Genomic DNA, 18,669 nt, shown 5'->3' with positions numbered 1-18,669 from the left:
AATCCTAGAGGAGGCTAACTCATTTTCCTAAAGCAGGTCTAAAGCAGGGAGAGCTACCAGAAATCTAATAGAGGGTGGAATTGAGCCAAACTCAGAGCTGAGTTCAGAGGTAATTTATTCGTCAATACATTTATAAACCCTTCAACTTACTCTCCCCCGTATAGCTCTATGACGTTGTTTTAAAGAACTAATTATTTGGCATTTTTTCTCTATTAATAAACTTGATTGTTCATAAGTGCCATCTATTTATAATGCAACAAACTAAAACAGAGGTGACGCTAAGCATTGCCTATAGTAAAAAAAAAAAACAGTAGTAAATGTATTCTTCAATACATTTACAAACACTTCAACTTAGTCTCCCCCGTATAGCTCTATGACCAGGAAAAAAACAGGGAAAAACAGGGGAAAATTGAGTAGTAGGTAATTTGTATTGTATGGATGACAAGGTATATACCATAAAAAACGATAATCATAAATGTAACCCAAAAAATTATTAACGCTTAAAACTGCAGGAGAGACCAAACAAAAAACATGATTAAATTTGGGTCTGTAGGGAGTCAACAGGAGGTCTTGATGGGGCAACTTTCCCTTGTTCCATAAGCAATTCACATCCCTGAAATTTAATAGCTTCCTACAATTCAATTCAATTTATTCAATACTACAATTATTATATTACTAGACTTAATCGCTAGAAGTCCCAAGAAGCATAGATTGTGGAGGACCTCATTTCAAATACAAAAATCCTTAAAAAACAGGAAAAATTAGGTAAGAAAAAAAAATACAACAATACCTCGAAAATATAATCACAATACGAGAAAAAAAAACTGCTATACAAAAGCCTTATGCTTAGATTTCTTCAAACTGAAAATTTCCAGTTATTCAAATAGACTACAAACCGTAAATAATAATATTAAACAGCGGGGTTCTAATCTGATCCAACATAATAAGAGAAGAAAAAAGAAAAGAAAAAACTAAATAAAGTAAAGCGGAAAAAATAGATAAAGCAAAATGAATACACAAATAAAGAAAAAAAAGAAATTACTTCAAGCCTTAGAGAATATTTTTTTGCAAAGGGAAGAAGACTTTATGGAGACTATAGATATAGTCTTTATAGAAGACTATATTTTTCTCTAAAGACTTTTTTATGGAGCAGAGAGTAAAGGAACGTTTTTAGCGACTGATCTGACAATGAAGAGCGGATCGCTGCAAGGTGGTAAAACCGATCACTGGATCAAATGCCTCGGTCCTTGACCAAGACACCATTTTTAGAATTTTAAGTTTTCACTGAATAATTTGTCATGGAACACGAAGTAGGCTTAATGACTGAAATAGCGTTTAGCAGAAAAAGCTTAATGGTAGATTAAAAACAGCTAGGGATTAATAATGCTAGAACATATGCGACAGGAATAGTCGTCAAAAAAGAAGATATCAATCAAAAATGAAAAAAGCTATCCAGGTCAAAACTGTCCTGAATGTCCCACCTTAAATTTAAAGAATTTGTGACGCCAAGTAAGGTAAAGGCCTAGATTGGGGGCTATTGAGAAGGAAACATGTTAAGAAAACATTTCTTACTTTATAATGTGCAGAATTGAGGCTGGGATTGAAACCATAGTGAGGCTGCAATCAAAATCTGTTAGCTACAATTAACCTGTTTATTATGAAGTAAAAACTGTTTTCTTCACGTGTTTCCTTCTTGATAGCCCTTAATCTAAACCTTTACCCAAGTGATTTAAAGGAGGACACAAAATTTTAGGAGGAATTGGACTAAGAAAAAGGGACTAAAATTTGATCTAACTTATTGGTACGATCGTAGATTTACAAGGGTCAACTGTGGTGTCTAAGTCCGAGGCGTCATGTGCAATGTCGTTGAGCATACTCATCGTATTTTTATAGTAGGTATCTACGACTATAGGTCATCGAAAAATTTCCATCTGTCGGGAAATCCCTGAGCGAGGCTGGTAATCATAACTGAAAAGGGAGAAGATCTAGGAGAGCACCTTGCGGAACTCAATTGTGAGTAGAAAGAGGATAGGAATAAAGATTTTGATATTCAGTGCTTGTGATCTTTTCAACTCTAGCTCATCTGCTAGACTCAAACTGCTTAAATCTGTTGTATGTAATTTAAGTGTCAATTTTGTTTTCAACTAACAAAAAAAAAAACTTTCCCCTACCCCAGAAACAAAATTTTAATCTCCATCCACGCGCTCCTCATCCACCCTTAAAAATTGCGGTTTTCAAGTACGACCATATCTAAGATGGGTTCAGGAGGCAAAAACGTTTCCCAGTTCCCAAAAAATCCTCGGTTTCTCCGGTTTCTTATTTTAATTATGTCAAAATTAAAAACAGTGCCATCACTAATGAAAATCCGTCACACTAAGTGTCAAGTGCAGTACGAATGACTTGTATTTTCTTCTTCTTTATTGCCTTGAGACACCACTTGGTCGTATGAAAAGCTTAGTAGAAAATAAGGCAATCATCCTTTTATTACAGATGGTAAAAAGTTAACCCGTCCTTTTTAAATCATATCTTTTTCGCAACAAATAACATCCGCTTAGCAACCGTAGTTTTATTTTTGTCATAAAATCTAATTCTTTTGTAGGTGAAATCATGAAGTTATGAGCTTCCTTTTATAATCGTCCTCGAAAATTCCCAGCTAAAATGAATTGCCCTAAATGTGGTATATTTATTAACCATTTCATTTCCGTCTCTTGACAAAAACAAAATGTGAAAGCGACCTGGTACCATGCAATAAGTTAGGCTAGCTTTCAGTGCATAGCATTGAAATAAAAGGAAACGTCTAATCAAATTTATATTTTTATAAACGATATTCACTTTTTTTTCGATTCTTTTTTTTTTCGTTATTTAAAAGTTGGAAAACCTATTCGGGACTTACGATAGTATTTCAGTTTCAATCTTTCCTGTGAAAAAAAAAATAGATAACGTAACGTTAGTTATTACTTACAGTTCCAGTTTTAACGTTTTCCAACTTTTAAATAACGTAGCAGTAATGTTTTCTATCAGGATGTAGTGAGGGTCTGGCCCCCATTTGGAAGAAACAATCTAACTGCTCCTTGCAAAGGAGATGTTCGAAGGTCTTAACACCTAACCCGGGGTTGATAAAGCAAAAACAATATATCATAAGATATTTTTTTCCACACGGGATGTGTGGAGGATCTGTCCCCTTTTAAGAAGACACAATCAAGTTGTCCCTTACAGAGAGGATGTCTGTCGGAAGGTCTAAGCACCTTACCCAGGAGTGAAAAAGCTAAGTTTTATTAGATATTATTTACTGCAATAATAATCTCTTTTTCCCAACTCGATAAAGAAATATCCCAGCACTCTTGCCGTCAAGTAACAAAGTACATATGTGTTCAAGCAAGAGGTAAAGTGGGTCGTCCCCTTGAAGCGACAAATCATATAGTTGCCTCACATAAGAGGATATATGCGGATGACTTTAGGCCTTGAACCCGTTACCTCCAATCCCTCCCGAATAGAGCTCAAACAGGATAAAACTAAGTATTTCTACTATTACTTTGTATCGCTTTTCTTCAACAAGCTATACAATAAAAACAACCGAGCCTCCAAACCCATGCTTTAACATAGTTATGCTCACACAGTAGCTTTACTTGCAGGAGCTACAATCCCTCTGCAGATTCACTTTTTATCCGTACGATATGCCAATTTTAGTTTTGTCGATGGATATTTCCTGGAAGCAGGGCCGTGTCCACAGGGGGGTGGGGGGCTGTTACCGGGTTTGACCCCCCTCCCACCCAATTTCGGTCCGACTTGTGAAAAAGTAACAAAAACGCCTATAAACAAATTTGTTATCCGTTTTTTTTGTGAACCCCCCACCCCAAAAAAAACCTTCGAACAAAAATCCTAGATACTCCGTTGCCTGGAAGTGTTGGAAAAGTGTTCATGTATGCTTCTCTCGAGCGAGAAATAGGGGCTGAACTGCAACCCTGTAGTTTGTGGTTAGCTGAGGGTAATTCAATCGTTAGCACCTCATGTAAAATCCCTATTTAAAAAATCAAATTTCTTTTTCAAAATCCCTTTTTTAGAAGCTCATTCTTTTGTATCCGAGTTATTTTTTTGTTCTTTTGTTTGTCTTTATCTTAGTTCCTCCAGTGTCTTCAGAAGAACACATGGCGCCAGTGATTAGCCTCCAATTTCCCCTTAAAAGGGTCATTGAATAGATGTCCTCCCACTCCATGATGAGACTCGTCTAAAGGACCCTTCAATCACGGTTATACGTCCTTAGGAGCCTGTTCTTTGGTCTTCCTTTGTGATGGGTGTCTTCCGGTTGCCAGTTGAGACTAATTTTTGGAAGTATGTGGTATCGCGTGGAAAGAATAGGTCCAAGGTATCACCATCTTTATTGTCTCACAATGAAGGCAACATCTTGCTTGCCTGTGTGGATACGAATCCCGTCGTTGCTCACATGATCTCTTCAACTGATCCTTGGGATTCGGTGAAGATCATTAGTCTCAAAGGTGATATGGCGTTTATCCTATTTCGCAGTTGACTGGCATTCCATAGAATAGCTCACAGCTAAGAAAATGTTGCTATGTACCAGTCTGAGTTTATGTTTACTATTTAGATAAACCTTTCGACATTGTTAGGAATAAGATTATTATTGTAGACTACTACTACTAACGGCTTATCGCAGCACCCAGCCACCTGAGGCAGCATAACTGCGCGCACTCCTCCCTTCACAGTTTTTTCAAGATAGAAGAAATAATAGTGGCCCATCAAGCACTTACTCTGCCTGGCACCACACACAAGGCTCTAAGACAAGATCCTGAAGTTCGATACTAATCGTCATCACGAGAATTCAACACAGATTTGATATAAACATTTAAAATTAACTGGTACAATAAAACACAAAATAAAAGGATATTAAATCAAAAAGAGAATATTGCATGACTTCTTCTGAATTTTCGTAGCCAAACTGATGACACTCGTTTAAATTTTATCTGAGAGAAAATAGAAATTACCTTATCAAGAAGTAGAAAAGTGGATTTGATTTTTTCAGCGAGCATCATCTCTTTATTCTTCAGTGTCTCAAAATCTGCGGCACCAACTTCCATCAGCTCCTTGATTTCTTCAATCGTTGCTTTTTCCTCTGCTCCGTCGCAGGTTACCTCATGAAACTCTAACAGCTTACTCATTGTGCTTTGAATTGAAGTAAGTGAACCTTTAATGATTCAACAGAAGTCAGAATAAAGGAGAAGAAAGCAATGCGGAACTAGTTAGTTGACAAGCCCCGCCTTGCCTTAAGAAACACTTGGGTCTTTTAATAAAATAGATAATTAGCACAAGGTAATATTGGGCGAAAACTATACCTTCATTCAGAAAACCTATTGATTATAAGCAAATTTTAGATACAGATTTGAATTTAAGTATAGGCTATATACTATTCTTTAATGTTTTTTTTAATGTCTCTAAGTAAAATAACTTTTCATAACTTTGCATATTTTCTATTTCAAAATGTAGAAGAAATGAAATAAAGCGTTAATGTTGAATCAGGAGATCGACATCTGCTCTATGCGAGCAATTGGTCAGCATGTGAAAAATTGTTTTTTTTTCTTATGTATGTGACAACATTGCACGGATTTCTAAGCTCTGAAATACCTCGCCTTCTTCGGTTATTGAAACGGTTGATGCCAAAAGGAAAAAACGTATTGAAGAAAGAAACCAGGAGAACCACAGCCAACGAAAACAGAGAGTGCACAGCCAATATTTCGGTCAGGATCTCTGATTAACCGTCCTCAGTACAGAATTAAGGGTGAAAAATAAAGTTGCTTTAATAAAGTTGAATTGGCTTTTCACTGTTGCTTCAGAAAGGGCATCTTTTATTTCAGGGTTTGATTTTAGGGTTTGCCTTTTTGTATATGCCTCGAGGCTGTATGGAGGGGAAGGCAGATAGGGGTTTTTACCCCCCCCCCCCCCGCTCAAAATTTATGTCCAATTTGTAAAAATGTAGCAAAAATTTTTGATGCATTTTTTTTAATTTTTTTATAAGCCCTCCCCCCGCCGAAAAAAATACAGCCCTGATTGACCTGTTTACTTTTACCAGTCCGTATTCTTAATTCTGGACTGAGGATGGTTGATTAGAGGTCTCACCCGAAGTATTCACATTTTAATATTCTTCTTTCACTGGCTGTGGTTACCCTTGTTTTTGTCTTCGTTACGATTTTAGTTTTTGTCATGAGCAGTAACTATGGTCTCAGATATTATTTAAACATACCAAGCCCTAAACCCTGTAAAAAATGCTTAGTTTGATATGTTTTAGTCATATTTGTAAAATTTGACTATTTTTTGTCATATTTGTCATATTTACGTGTATTTTTTGCCATGACTACTATAATCTCAAAAGTCAATTGTCTGCTTTTTTCCGCTTTGGATTATCAAAAGGGTACTTGTGGTCAGTAATTAGTATAGGAAGGCAATATAATATTAGCATAAGAAGACAATAAAAAAAGAAAAGAAAAATAAAATAAACACTACGATACAAAACTGCTTGGTCTCAACCGAAATCTATGTAGTTTTCTCTCTTTTTCCATTGCCTCTCGTTTTTCCTCTCGTTTTGTTTTCGTTCATTCCATTTTCTTGTTTTGTCATGCTTAACAAAAACATGCATTAGGTAGGCCTACACAGTTTACTTCGATTAGGGACTATGAGCCAGAGGAAACACCGAGAACAAAATTTTTAGAATACCCCTTTGTTTGGTGGTATTATTTAGTTTGGTACAATCCCATTACATGGGCCTCTCGGCTTAATCACTATAGACTAGGCAATGATAAAACCCGTTTTTGACGTCTTAACTATTATAGAGTAGGCAATAAAGGCAAGGTTTTCATTGTGTATACGATACTGAACTGTATTTTTTGGGGATTAGAGGGGGAAGGTACTTAGGTTAGGTTAGGTTATGCTAGGTGTGTCATATATGTAGGACTTTTCCCCCAACCCCCTAAAAAGCAAATATATAGCACAAATTTGTTTATAAACTATTATATATTCATCCTATTTTAATTCATTAGCATTAACCAAACTTGACTTTTTAGAAAGGCCATATAAAGGGATTGTACCTTTAGTTCTGTACATCCATTTGGAACCGTTACCTTAGATGGCAAGGGATATTCCATCAATACCATCTTTTGTAGCCTTAATGCAAGGGATCAACACATGTGAAATATTTATTTTGATAAATTTTATGTTTATTGTGTTTTCTTAGTATAAATAAATAACTCATATGTTGTCAATATACCAACTATTATACAGTTATGCTAAACTGTCTTCTACTATTAAAAAGAAAAAAATATATAAAAATGATAATGAAAACCGGCAAAACGAGGGCGATCTTCAGCAAGTTGAAAAAACAAAGCGAAAAGAAAAAGTAGTTTTTTTTTTTTTTTTATTCAGCGCTGAGGACAGCTAAGCGAAGCTCCTAGCCGAACTATATGTTTTTGTCTTTTCGCATCGTTTTTTTTTCAACTAGGCGAAGATCACCCTCGTTTTCTTGGTTTTCTTTTTTTAAGTGTTTTATTTTTACGCTTTTTCAAACGCCATGTTTAGCCAATGTGGTCTTAGAATGTATTTAGAATGAAATTCATTTGTTCATAATGAAGGAGCATGAGAAAATTTAGGGTAATGCATCTTGGACGATTTAACGTGGGAAGATAAAACCTACAAGAGACCTACAAGATAAAACCTACAAGAGATTAAAACCTACAAGCGCCACTGACAGTGTAGCGTATGGCGTGTCATTAAAAAAACATATATATACAAGAATATTTGAATAATAGATAAAACTCGTATACAATCTTATAGCATTAAAGCACAACATTTCTCTCTACGTGATAATTAATCAGAATATTTTTTTTAGAATCATGTAAATATACAAAGCAGGCCTATATTAGCTTGGAGGAATCTTGGCAGGCAAAGCGACTAATTTACCTTACGATCGTAGGCCTACTGTTAAAAAAGTTCAGCTGTTTTTACCCTCCCATACATTTTAAAGTGCCTCAGAAGACAAGTATTTACAGTTTAGGGCACAACAACAAAAAAATAATGTCAAATGCTAGAAGGTGTTGGTTATTTTTCTTTTGCAACAATTAGGCCCAGCTTAACCGTTTTATACACTATTTTATCCAGATACAAGCTAAAAACAACATCTCACACTTATCTAAGATGATTCATCCAACTGATGAACAACCCGTAGTACCTGACACCTACCCAATTCAAATGATTTGTAACCCGTCAATACTTAAATAAAAAAAACACACAATAATTACGGTCTATGTATGTTGGTTGTTGGTATTTTTCCTCTTTTTTATATATGCTATTTAATTCTACACTTCGTGAGCGACAAACAGTTTGATTTTTGCTTTATGCATTAATAAACAAAAATACAAATTTATTGATAGACAAATAGATACACACAAATATTTATTCACACTTTAAACAATAAATATGCATGGCAATAATTGTTGTAATCCCTTTGACAAGGGATTACAACACTTCCAAAACATTAAAAAAAAAAAAAAAAGTTTGAAGCTTAGCAGAAATCGTTGTTTTCGGGAAAATTGTCATCCTGGTATATTATTCTGGCCTAAAAAACGATTTAGATACGTGAGATGTTTGAGAAAATTCGTTAAGAGTCTTAATTTCGGGAAAAAACATATTTATGCCAGTGACATCATTTTTATACACATCAGTAGTGCAATGACGTTGTCACATTTGTCACACGAGGGAAAAAAAATTATAAGGAAATATTGAAGATTTTCAGGTGTAGAGTATATTGAATTTCTTAAAGAGCAAAAAACTGGTAATTGCAAAAATATTTATATTTTTTGACCAGGGATTACAACAATTTCAAAACCTTAAAATAGAAAACCAAAAGTTTGAAGCTTAGTAGAAATAGTTGTTAGAAATCAGACTTGCTCTAATAATTAAATATTTTCGAACAGCTTTAGTATGAAAAAACATGCTACAACATTTCAAAAACTACTACTACTACTACTACTAACAACTCACCGCAGCACCAAGCCGCCTGAGGCCAACACAGCTACGCACGCTTCTCCTCCACCCCAATCTATTCAAAGCCTCCCTTTTTACACCCGCCCACGAAGTTCCCATTTCCATTAAATATTTCTTTATGGCATCATCCCATCCCAGAGGGGGACGATGTGCTTTCTAATGAATTCTAAGCGATCGGCCAAAATGTAAGAACTTCGGCAATAGTCCATCTTTCGTCCGCAAAACGTGTCCTGACCACCTCGGCCTTTCTTTTATTGTAGCCCTAGAGGGCGGTATTGAACCACATTTTTCGTATATCCTAAAAACCAAAAATTTGAAGCTTAGTAGAAATCGTTATTAGAAATCGGACCAGCTGTAATAATCAGATATCTTTGAATAGATTGCAGTATGAAAAAACATTTAATTGATTAAAGAGCAAAAAACTGGTAATTGCAAAAATATTTGTACATATTTTAACAAGGGATTGCAACAATTCAAAAACCTTTAAAAATAAAAACAAAAGTTTGAAGCTTAGTAGAAATATTTGTTAGAATTCTGACATGCTGTAATAATCAGATATCTTTGAATAGATTGCAGTATGAAAAAACATTAAATTGCGTAAAGAGCAAAAGCGGGTTATTGCAAAAATATTTGTGTGTATTTTGAAAAGGTATTACGACAATTCAAAAACCTTTAAAAATAAAACCAAAAGCTTGAATCTTAGTGGAAATTATTGTTAAAGATCGAGAATGTTACAATAATGAAATATTTTCTGAGTGCTTAGTACTTGGAAATACACTAAGTTGCGCAAATAACAAAAAACTGGTAATTGTATAAATACGTGTATATATTTTAACAAAAAATCACGACAATTCAAAAATCTTAAAAAAGAATACCATAGGTAAAGAGCTTAATAGAAATGATTGCTAGAAACTGGACACGCTGCAATAATAAATATCTTTGACTAGATCGCAGTATGAAAAAAAACTAAACTGAACAAAGAACAAAAAACTAGTAATAGCCAAAATATTTGATTATATTTTAACAAGACATTACAACAAATCAAAAGCCTTAAAAAGATAATACCAAAAGTTAAACGTAAGAATAAATCGCAGATAGAAATTGCAATTCCGACATTAATCAAATATCTTCGATTTAATTGCTCCTCGAAAAGACATTATATTACTCAAAGAGCTAATTTACTGGTAATTGCACAAATATTTGTATATGTCTAAACGAGGGATCCCAACAAATCAGAATTCTTGAAACAGAAAACCAAAGTTTTAAACTTAATAGAAATCGTTGTTAAAAATCGGATATAATTTATTAATCAATAGTCGATGAAATGACTACCTCATGAAGAGATATAATTTCGCAGTGAGCAAAAAACTGACAATGGCAAAATATTTGCATACATTTTAACAATGGATTGAAACAGTAAAAAAACCTTGAAAAAGAGAACCAGAAGTTCGAAGCTAAGTTAATATCGCTGTTATAAAGTGGACATACTGTAATAATCAAATGTCTTTGAATAGACTTCAATAAGAAAAAATATTTAATTGCGTAAAGAGCTAAAAAACGGGTAATTGCAAAAATATTTGTATATATTTTAACAAGGGATTGCAACAATTCAAAAACCTTTGAAAATAAAACCAAAAGTTTGAAGCTTAGTAGAAATCGTTGTTAGAAATCGGACATTGCTGTAATAGTAAAACATCCTTGAATAGACTGCGGTAAGAAAAAATATTTAAATGAGAAAAGAGCAAAAAAACTGGCAATTGCAAAAATATTTGTATATATTTTAAACAAGGGGTTACAACAATTCAAAAAAATTTAAAAATAAAAACAAAAGTTTGAAGCTTAGTAGATATCGTTGTTAGAATTCTGACATGCTGTAATAATCAGATATCTTTGAATAGATTGCGGTATGAAAAAACATTTAATTGAGAAAAGAGCAAAAAAACTGGTAATTGCAAAAATATTTGTACATATTTTAACAAGGGATTGCAACAATTCAAAAACCTTTAAAAATAAAAACAAAACCTTGAAGCTTAGTAGAAATCGTTGTTAGAATTCTGACATGCTGTAATAATCAGATATCTTTGAATAGATTGCAGTATGAAAAAAACACTTAATTGAGAAAAGAGCAAAAAAACTAGTAATTGCAAAAATATTTGTATATATTTTAACAAGGGATTACAGCAATTCAAAAACCTTAAAATATAATACCCAAAGATTGAAGCTTAGTAGAAATCGTTGTTAGAAATCAGACTTGCTGAAATAGTCAAATATCTTTGAATAGACTTCAGTATGAAAAAACACTTAACTGCGTAAAGAGCTAAAAAACTAGTAATTGCACAAATATTTGTATATATTTTAATAAGGGATTACAACAATTCAAAAACCTTGAAAGATAATACCAAAAGATTGAAGCTTAGTAGAAATCGTTGTTAGAAATCGGACATACTGTAATAGTCAAATATCTTTGAACAGACTGCAGTATGAAAAAACATTTAATTGCGTAAAGAGCTAAAAAGCTAGTAATTGCAAAAATATTTGTATATATTTTAACAAGGGATTACAGCAATTCAAAAACCTTAAAAGATAATACCAAAAGATTGAAGCTTAGTAGAAATCGTTGTTAGAAATCGGACATACTGTAATAGTCAAAAATCTTTGAATAGACTGCAGTATGAAAAAACATTTAATTGCGTAAAGAGCTAAAAAGCTAGTAATTGCAAAAATATTTGTATATATTTTAACAAGGGATTACAATCATTCAAAAACCTTAAAAGATAATACCAAAAGATTGAAGCTTAGTAGAAATCGTTGTTAGAAATCAGACTTGCTGTAATGGTCAAAAACCTTTGAATAGACTGCAGTATGAAAAAACATTTAATTGCGTAAAGAGCTAAAAAACTAGTAATTGCAAAAATATTTGTATATATTTTAACAAGGGATTACAACAATTCAAAAACCTTAAAAGATAATACCCAAAGATTGAAGCTTAGTAGAAATCGTTGTTAGAAATCGGACTTGCTGTAATAGTCAAATGTCTTTGAATAGACTGCAGTATGAAAAAACATTTAATTGCGTAAAGAGCTAAAAAACGAGTAATTGCAAAAATATTTGTATATATTTTAACAAGGGATTACAACAATAAAAAAACCTTTGAAAATAAAACCAAAATTTCGAAGCTCAATAGAAATCATTGTTAGAAATCTGATATGATGTAACAATGAAAAGTCTATGGCTAGATTTCGGTATGAAAAGAAATTTAATTGAGTAAAGAGCAAAAAACTGGTAAATGCACAAATGTTGGCGCATAGATTGAGGAAGAATTACAAGAGCTCAAAAACCTTAAAAAGAAAACCAGACTATCAAAACTTTATAGATATTGTTGCTCGAAACCGTACTTACTTTGACAATCAAAAGTTTATGGCTCGGTTTCGGAATAAAAAGAAACTAAATTGAGTAAAGAGCAAAAAACTAGTAATTGCAAAAATATTGGTATATATTTTAACAAGGGATTACAACAAATTCAAAAACTTTAAAAATAAAAACAAAAGTTTGAAGCTTGGTAGAAATCGTTGTTAGAAATCTGACATGCTGTAATAGTCAAATATCTTTGAATAGATTGCGGTATGAAAAAACATTTAATTGAGAAAAGAGCAAAAAAACTAGTAATTGCAAAAATATTTGTACATATTTTAACAAGGGATTGCAACAATTCAAAAACCTTTAAAAATAAAAACAAAAGTTTGAAGCTTAGTAGAAATCGTTGTTAGAAATCGGACATGCTGTAATAGTCAAATATCTTTGAATAGATTGCAGTATGAAAAAACATTTAATTGAGAAAAGAGCAAAAAACTGGTAACTGCAAAAATATGTGTACATATTTTAACAAGGGATTGCAACAATTCAAAAACTTTAAAAATAAAACCAAAAGTTTGAAGCTTAGTAGAAATCGTTGTTAGAAATCGGACATGCTGTAATAGTCAAATATCTTTGAATAGATTGCAGTATGAAAAAACATTTAATTGAGAAAAGAGCAACAAACTGGTAACTGCAAAAATATTTTTACATATTTTAACAAGGGATTACAACAATTCAAAAGCTTTAAAAATAAAACCAAAAGTTTGAAGCTTAGTAGAAATCGTTGTTAGAAATCGGACATGCTGTAATAGTCAAATATCTTTGAATAGATTGCGGTATGAAAAAACATTTAATTGAGAAAAGAGCAAAAAAACTGGTAATTGCAAAAATATTTGTACATATTTTAACAAGGGATTGCAACAATTCAAAAACCTTGAAAAATAAAACCAAAAGTTTGAAGCTTAGTAGAAACCGTTGTTAGAAATCGGACATGCTGTAATATTCAAATATCTTTGAATAGATTGCAGTATGAAAAAACATTTAATTGAGAAAAGAGCAAAAAACTGGTAATTGCAAAAATATTTGTACATATTTTAACAAGGGATTGCAACAATTCAAAAACTTTAAAAATAAAACCAAAAGTTTGAAGCTTAGTAGAAATCGTTGTTAGAAATCGGACATGCTGTAATAGTCAAATATCTTTGAATAGATTGCAGTATGAAAAAACATTTAATTGAGAAAAGAGCAAAAAACTGGTAACTGCAAAAATATTTGTACATATTTTAACAAGGGATTGCAATAATTCAAAAACTTTAAAAATGAAACCAAAAGTTTGAAGCTTAGTAGAAATCGTTGTTAGAAATCGGACATGCTGTAATAGTCAAATATCTTTGAATAGATTGCAGTATGAAAAAACATTTCATTGAGAAAAGAGCAAAAAACTGGTAACTGCAAAAATATTTGTACATATTTTAACAAGGGATTACAACAATTCAAAAACTTTAAAAATAAAACAAAAAGTTTGAAGCTAAGTAGAAATCGTTGTTAGAAATCGGACATGCTGTAATAATAAAATATCTTTGGATAGATTGCAATATAAAAAGACATTTAATTGAGTAAAGAGCAACAAACTGGTAACTGCAAAAATATAAACTTTAAAAATAAAACCAAAAGTTTGAAGCTTAGTAGAAATCGTTGTTATGAATTGGACTTGCTCTAAAATACACAATTAGGGAAAGAAAAAGTAGCACAATAGTGACCTGGAGAAAAAAACGCTAATACTCAATCTTATTAGTTTGAAGACGTGATCCAGGGACCGTTATCTTTCAAGGGGTGGCTCACATTCGCCGCAGTTGGTTTGAGGGTGGATTCAAGGGTAATCGGGGGAGTTGATAACAAATATCGGCAAACTCATTCAAGTTTGAAGACGCAAATGTAAAGATAAAAGACTGTATAAAAACACAAAACGACAATATAAACTACTTAGGTAAGAAATCGCACTCACAAGTTGAAATAACAACAAGTAGCCCAGTAGATACAGCAGAGAGGTCAAGAGCAGCCCCTATAGCATTATGTGCAGTAAATAGTGCAGTAAAAAATAATTTAGATTTAATATGCAGTAAAAAATAATTTAGATTTTTACAGTATCACTATTATAATTATTGGACCAATCTTGGGAAGGGTTGGTGGTAAACATATACATTCGATAAATTTCATCTCGGCATACTATACCATTTAGCTCGAGGTACACTCAGGTCTGACCCTTATAGGGGCGAAATCGTAAGACCAATCCCGGGGGGGGGGGGGGCATTGGTAATTATTGAATTTCAAATGTTGAGCCCAATTTCGCAATTCATTTTAAATAATGATGAATCCACAGATTTTAATTTTTTAAATAGCACTATAAATACTTGAAAAACAATCGTTATTTGCAAACTTTACAGATAGCAGTAACATCAAGAAAAGGGAAATGCCCCAAACTTTCAGTAGAAAATTTAATGTCTTAAAAAAAAGCTTAAATTATTCCTATTTTTTAGAATTAGAGCTAAATATTATAATGTTGTAGAATTTGTTTCTTATAAACTATTAATCTTTCATTTATCATAATAGTTGGGTAATGAAAAGATTGATCAAGTGGGCAGCTTTACTTACCTTGGTAGTATTGTTGGTGGAGATGGTGGGAGCAGTGAAGATGTTAGAAGTAAAATAGGCAAGGCTCAGGGTGTTTTTTCACAGTTATAAAAAGGTTGGAAGAATAGGAAGACAAGTCTGCAAACCAAGATTAGAATATTAGAAGCTACAGTGATGACAGTAGTCAAATATGGTTCTCAAGCATGGGAGCTTCGAAAAGCAGATGTAGATTTGCTAGATGTTTTCCAGAGAAATTGCTTAAGGATTGTTCTGGGTACCCGGCTGACTGACCGTATTTCAAACAATAGGCTGTATTGGTTCAATACCGCTCTCTAGGGCTATAATGAAAGAAAGGTTGAGGTGGCTAGGCCACGTTGTGCGGATGAAGGATGACAGATTGCCGAAGATTGTTCTTTTCAGCCAATCGTCTAGGGCTAAACGGAAAGCAGGTCGTCCTCGTCTGGGTTGGGAGGATGTAAAAATGGAGGCTTTGAATAGATTGGGATGGAGGAGGAGCGTGCGTAGCTGTGTTGGCCTCAGACGGCTTGGTGCTGCGGGGAGTTTTTAGTAGTAGTAGTAGTATCACAATAGTCAGCATTTATTATTAAAACAAGTTATGTCAAAATTAGTACCGTACATAATCTACTATTTATTGAGTTTAAGATTGAGTTTTATAAAGCCTTGTAAATAGTCACAATCCCATTCATGTAAATTTTTTTATTGTATTATAAAGGCTTCAAAAAGTGACATTTTTTAATAAATACTACAAATAGCACTATTGCTAGGAAAAGAAATTGCCTATATTTTAAATTTCTTTGCTTACTGTTTGCTTTACCCAAAAATGATGTTGCCAATTTGCCAATTGATCACAACAATGAACTTAATTCTATCAACATTTTGAGCTTTAAATATTAATCTCTCCATCAAAGCTAGACATTTAAACTACTTTCAACCATTTTTACTCGTTGAAAAATGTATTGTTCTCAAATTATTTGCTGCTATTTGCTAATTATCAAATGTTATCCTTTATACTGCAGACTTAAGAAGAAAAAAACAGCTAAGATACTGCACGTAATTTGTATTTGTTAACTTTAGTCCTGCTTTTTAATGACCCTTCCTAATTTTAAACCTATTTTTTTTATGTTTGTCTGTATTTCGTTTTGACTACGGAATACGAATTCGGTCTAGCTGGGCTTGTGATTGCTATTTTTTTAAAATAAAATATTATCTTACGATACCTGAAATATATTTTTGTCCTTGCAAAACCTCAACTTAAAAAAAAATGGTTAAAGTATTACCTTCAATCTTTTTCGATTCCATTTCCTTAGTGTCTGCCATAACTGCCAAAGTTTTTGATTAATCACTAGAAAAGAAAAGAAGTTAGCCAGCTTTGATAAATCTATCAAGAAATCCTAGTGCCTTTAACATATGTAAAGCTAAAATTTCAAAAATCCCGCGAAAAATTGAGGATATTTACAGTTTTTAGTCTCTAATTTTCTAGTCTGTCTTGAAGATTTTTAAGTCTGGTAGCTTAAACCTTGCTTTTTGACAAAATACACCCGAAAACAAAAGATGAGCTCACACATTAGTATAAACTGACCAGGCAATACAAACAATATATACATATATATATATATATATATATATATATATATATATATATATATATATATATATATATATATATATATATATATATATATATATATATATATATATATATATATATATATATATATATATATATATATATATATATATATATATATATATATATATACATACATACATACATATATATATATATATATATATATATGTATATATATATATATATATATATATATATATATATATATATATATATATATATATATATATATATATATATATATATAAGATTTTTAAGTCTGGTAGCTTAAACCTTGCTTTTTGACAAAATACACCCGAAAATAAAAGATGAGCTCACACATTAGTATAAACTGACCAGGCAATACAAACAATATATACATACATATATATATATATATATATATATATATATATATATATATATATATATATATATATATATATATATATATATATATATATATATATATATATTATATATATATATATTCCAGAACACCTTGTTTCTGGATATTAACCTTATAATAAAGGTAAAGTTTCAACCTGTGCGATTCCCTACAGAGATTTATAATCGGCTTATTTTAATTACTTGCTATTGACAATTTTGCTTCAGAAAGAACGATTTAATTACCTTAGAGGATTGTACTCTTTGTGCACAGCAGCGATACTGATAACATATACTAGGCAATAAGCAGAAGAGGGGAGGGTTCCAGCCGCAATCGTCGTATGTACCTGCCGGTATTTAGTTACCCTTAAATTGTGGGGAATTGGTGAGCGGGTCCCGACGCTTCCCTTGTTCCTAGTATTGTGTGATTCAGTGGACGTAATGTGAGAAAGTAATGATTGTTTTTGTGTGAAAGTAATGATTGAAAAGCTGGTATTCAACCCAGTTCTGAACTTTTTGAGCAGATCACTCACTGAAGGGGTGAAATTCGATCAGATTGTGAAAAGCGCAGTAAACTATTTCGAACATGATACAATCATACAAGCCAAAAAGACCCTTCACAGCGAGTTGGACATTCAAAGCCGGGTGGTTTCGTATGCCAAAGATGAGGACAACATTACTGATATGTGCAAGTCGCTAGTCTCTGCGGCAAAGCAAAATGTCCCGATCCCAAAATTTGTGATATTTAGTCTGTGCGCAGTTCCTGCCATCGATAAGGCCGCTCAAGCTACAGTGGCGTTCAAAGTAAATGAACTCTCCAGAAAATTGGATGGATTTACGCTAAGTACTAGCCGCTCTAGTCACCCTGCCAGATCAATCTCAATCGTCGCAAACCGCACCCCCGAGGCCGCTTTACTCTGTGATACTCAAAGACCCTCCAACAGACTTAAAATGCCCAAGCAAACGCAAAGCATTTATCGAAAAACTGTGCCCATGTCCAGACGGCAATAAAACCGAGCTACGCCGCTCTAATACCGAGTGGAAACTCGTGTTTCGTTCCAAGCAAACCTCCAGCCAGATAGTGGATGCAGCTAAACGTGCGAAACCGTCACTCAACATCTCCCTTAAGGGACCTGATTTTTTAGCTGCGATCATGCGAAGTGCCGGAGGATCTAGACGAACAGTCTCTTAAACAGCTAATCCCCAAGTGCAATAAAACCCTACAGTGTGGCACGTCTCGAACATTTAAAGTCTACTTTCCGACACGAAATGGCCTCAATACATATCTCAAAGTCTTAGTGAAAATAGGATATGAACGCCTCCCAGTCGAAGAGTTCGTGTTCTTGGCTCAGCGCTGCTTTAATTGCCACACAATCATTCACCTAGCCGCAGATTGTAAGAATGGCTCATTATATTCCAAATGCGGCTCCGCCGATCACAAATGTACGTCCAATACTCCGTGTCAGAAGGCAGCCTTTTGCATAGGTTGCAAGAAGCAGGGTCATACTTGCTATAGTGTGAAGTGCCCGAAAAACCGTAAACCCTCTAACTAATGGCCTCATCACTAACTATTTTATCGTGTAATATAAACGGCTCTTTTGTTAATAAACTTCCGGTTCTGGAAA

General features: G+C 33.1%; 1 long non-coding RNA gene across 2 annotated transcripts in view; it reads right to left on the bottom strand.

Annotated features, from left to right (window-relative positions):
• The window catches only part of LOC148949766 (uncharacterized), a 107,440-nt gene that overhangs the window by 43,391 nt on the left and 45,380 nt on the right, over nt 1-18,669 (bottom strand). For both annotated transcript variants that reach the window (XR_016142098.1, XR_016142097.1), the window contains exons 2-3: nt 16,326-16,390; nt 4,998-5,197 (exon numbers count right to left, since the gene is read on the bottom strand). This is a non-coding gene — a long non-coding RNA (uncharacterized LOC148949766). The remainder of the gene's footprint in view (nt 1-4,997; nt 5,198-16,325; nt 16,391-18,669) is intronic.

The sequence above is a fragment of the Artemia sp. Qi Xiang Cuo genome, chromosome 8 (genome assembly GCF_049724085.1).
Source record: "Artemia sp. Qi Xiang Cuo chromosome 8, ASM4972408v1, whole genome shotgun sequence".
Lineage (NCBI taxonomy): Eukaryota > Metazoa > Arthropoda > Branchiopoda > Anostraca > Artemiidae > Artemia > Artemia sp. Qi Xiang Cuo.
The sequence above is the reverse complement of the archived record's forward strand: the minus strand, read 5'-3'. Positions and strand labels throughout refer to the sequence as shown.